The sequence below is a fragment of the Pteropus medius genome, unplaced genomic scaffold, assembly GCF_902729225.1.
Source record: "Pteropus medius unplaced genomic scaffold, Ma_sr-lr_union100, whole genome shotgun sequence".
Classification (NCBI taxonomy): domain Eukaryota; kingdom Metazoa; phylum Chordata; class Mammalia; order Chiroptera; family Pteropodidae; genus Pteropus; species Pteropus medius.
The window spans coordinates 7,203,489-7,207,528 of record NW_024340848.1 but is presented as its reverse complement, the minus strand read 5'-3'; the positions used below and the strand labels follow the sequence as shown (position 1 = coordinate 7,207,528).

General features: G+C 34.6%; 1 pseudogene; it reads right to left on the bottom strand.

The window, feature by feature from the left end:
- Positions 1-917: 917 nt before the first annotated feature.
- Positions 918-1,036, bottom strand: LOC120582885 (uncharacterized; annotated as a pseudogene).
- Positions 1,037-4,040: the final 3,004 nt, after the last annotated feature.

Below are 4,040 nucleotides of genomic sequence, written 5' to 3'. Positions count from 1 at the left end.
AGAAAAACCAATATATAGTTGTTAAGTGCTTTGTTTTTTTGTGTTACTGTGTGTGTTATTTTTTTAAGTAAGAAGTGCTGCAAGTTCACTGACTAGTTAAATAAAGTTATTCTGAACTGTTTCTTTTTTCTTCAGATTACAGTGAACTGCTCTATTTTGTGGATGATTTGCTATGATATTACTGCCACAGCTGTGTGTAAATACTGCTGGCAAATTGAGAATATAAACATTTTTCAAATAACTACATCTGGCTCATATCTCCATAAGGTCTTTATCTCAGGCTTTCAGACTTTAAAGTTTATTTCCTTTATTTACTAAGTTTTTGGGTTTTGTTGTTTTCTTTGCTTAAACCACATTTCTTTGTACCTTCATGCCACTGTCCCTATTTTAAAGAGGAAGAAAAACATAAAACACTAGCACTTCAAGGAGACAAAGAAAAACCTTATAACGTGTATTTGTAATATCTATGACACACAAGCTATGTCTATGTTATACGCACTGCTCCAGAAAAGATAAAAGTGGTCTCTGAATAATTATCACCAACAATTTCCAAGAAAAAATATTATTTTGGCTCAGATAACTTTTATAATAGCAACAAAAATATTAACATAAAAGTTAAATCAATGTTTCCTAATTTGTTTAAATTGGTATTAGAATACACATTTGACTATTTTGTTTTTGTTAGAAAATTAAATTTTGTTTCCATTTGTCTTATTTTAGAGAACTTTAGCAAACTATATCTAATTTAGTTATTAAAACAATTTTAATGCAATTTAAAACTCGTTAAAATACATTCTTGATTTTTTTTTCTTTTATTTCTTTTATTATTTTATTTTTTTAGGTGAGGCAACCCTTGGTTGACCTCACAGATTGCAAGCACCTTATCAGCTTACAATCCTTTATTTTTTATTTTTTTATGCCTACAGTACCTAGTCTTCTTAGGTGGTCTCCCATCCAAGTACTAACCAGGCCCGAATCTGTTTAGCTTCTGAGATCAGATGGGGTCGGGCTTGTTCAGGGTGGCATGGCTGTAAACTTGATTTGTTTTTTTGTTGACATGACCTTAGACTACCTTGTGAAATATATCTCATATGTAGGAGGAGACTAATATTCTACTTTCTTTCCAAAAAATTTCAACTTAGTTTAGTGAATTAATAGGTAACGAACATTTTTTAAAGCGAAGGTTCCCTAGACATTTTTGATAGCGTATCCTTATAAATAAGGAAATCTGAGCATGTACCCCCAACCTATGCATGTTTATTTATAAAGTACACACATGTACTGCTTTATGTAATAAGTATCAGCAAGGTTTAGTTCCTTTCTTTCCTTTTAGGTTAAGACATATTGGTAGACATTATATTTTCCTTCCTGTACCTCAAAGATTATTTGGGGGTATATCCCTTTGGAGATAACTGATGCAAACGGTTGAGTTTCTACTTTCTAAGTGTTTTTTATTTTTCTTTATTTAACATATTTATACATTACTGTTCAAGGATTCAGTTACCTATATAATTTTTTCACTATATATTTTTATGTTTATGTAGTTTTATTGCAATGTGAGTGCAAATGAGGACCACAACATTAAAGACTATAGTGTGATCCGGTTGGTCCTTTGATATGAAGCAAAGAGCAATGCAGTGTGTGTAATTGGAATGTCTCTTAATATGAGGTTGGCATTAGGGCAGAGGGAGGAGGAAGACATAAATATTGTCAGCTATCTGAAGGTCTATGAGAAAGGAGCCCCCCCTTGTTCTGTTTCCTTCTTAGAAACACCATTTGTAAGTCAGTGGAAGTTACTGAGGGGCAAAGTTTGCTTAATGAAAGACATTTTAATTTATGGATTTGTTGACAATACAGGTTGCCCTGCAGCAGACCATTGTCCTCTGATATAACGACTCCCCCATCTCTGAGACTATATAAGTAGGGGTTGGAGCTGTTGGAAATATGTAGATAGATTCTTGCATAGCAAGAAAGTTGGAGCAGACAATCTCTATGAGACTTTTAATTCTTAAGTGTGTGATTTTATAATAATTAAAGAACAATTATCTAGAAGGCCAGTCTCTTGGAATCTCTTTGCCACAGAGACATACTGATTGCTCTCAAAGTGTGAAGGTTATGTAGGAGGCAGAGGTTGAATGAAAGTTCCAGGTCCTGAACTACAAGAAGAAATCCAACTTCAACTGGGCACGAAAGCAATTGGGAAAATCATTCATGAAGTGTTGTGTGAACTGAGTTTGGGAAGATTTTTCTTTCAGAGATCTTTGCAGAAGGAATAAAAATTATTCCTCTGGGAAGCTGTGAACTTAACTAAGTTAAGGGTAAGGTGGTCTTACGAAGTCCCAAGTCCCTTTTGCTTCTCTGGTTTTGTGGATTATTATAACCATCTGCTCTGGTTACTTAACTAAAAGTATGAGGAAAGGGGAGAGACAGAGAAAGAGAGGGAGAGGGAGAAGGGAGGGGGGAAGAGAGAGAGGAAAGGATGAAGGTTGGCGGGGAAGAGAGAGAGAGAGAGAGAGAGAGAAAGACAAAAGAAAAAGAAAAAGAAAAATTTCTAGTAAAATGTAGAAGAGAAAGTCAATGGGCAGGAGCAGACTAATAATGCATTTTCTTTCTTTTTAATAGTGAAATATTATGTTGTCTCATTTCTCATAGATCCAGAGCTAAGGCTATGTGTGGGTTTCTGGTCTCTGCAGTATGTTACAAAAACAAATACACTGAAAAATGAAGATAAGTTTCATCATGAGAGGCAGAGAACTTAGACCTTTCTTCCCTGGGTGATAAACAGGGCAGCAAACCCAGTGAATAGTTTCACTTATTGAGAGTTTCTGGGAGCAGAAATCAATGTTGTTGCTTACGGGGCAGGTGCAGTGCAAATAAAGCCCCTCAGTGCTGTCCCCGGGCTCAGAAAAGGCATGAGATCATACATTTCACACAGGCTGCTAGAAAGCTGCCAGCTCTGCCCATCTGGAGGCTGCTGTCATGAAAAACTCCCCAAACGAGTGAGTGTCCGGCTCTTCTGCCTCCCTCACTCAGCTCACAGCTTCCTTCTTCAGCATAGGCAGGAAAAAAGCAAATGTCCTCTTTTTCAGGGCTGCTGGCTGTTATAAGACTCAGATAAAGGGGCAAATGCCAGTTTTACCTATTGGACAGTCAGTATTAACTGCATGATGCTATAATGATTTGTAATCAAAATTAGGGTAATTTCACTGACAAAATGAGAACCTATGTGTCTAATACGTGCCAACGATGAAGATAAACCCAATTAAGACTGCACTCAATAATTATTTAAATACCAAGAACAAGCCAAGTAATGATTTAAGTATTGGAATCTTCAAAATGTTGCCTGGAATATTTTATTAATCTTCTTTAATTTGCTATAAACCATAAATATTGTCTAAATTTGTGAATATAGTTTCCAATTGTATTTAAAATAAATCCCTTATGTTATGTGAATATAATTATATTAAGTTCATTGAGTTGATTTCAGAGTTTAAGAGGTTAAAATTATTCATGATTTAGAGTTTCAGTGTCCTTTCCTAGTACAATGAGAACAAAAATATAGACAATAATAGTCAATTCTATTGTCTGTCATTATCTGTAACTTTTACAATTATTAAAACTCTGGGTATAATTATGTGTTTTAAAGTCTAATTGAGTTTTATTTGTTTTATACTAATAACCGAAGAATTATAATGACTTAAGCAAGAACTGAGCTAAAGTTTACCTTTGTATAGCCTATAAAAAATATTTTTGGCAAACCAAATAAATCTTGCTAGGAGGCCCATGATTGGACAAATATAGTAAGATTTAGTCATGCAAACAAACTCATGAAAGACTGATGTATAGACCACAAGTGATGAGATTACAGCTTCAGATGTACCTTCAATCATACTTCTGAGTCATACTTGACTGTCTATCAGCCTTCTTGAAAAAGCTCATTGTCTCCTGATTCTTATGTGTTCACTCTCAAACAATAGGCATAGGTCCAATTTTGGGGGATACTTTATCTCATTTTAGATAGCGAATGATACGAATTAACA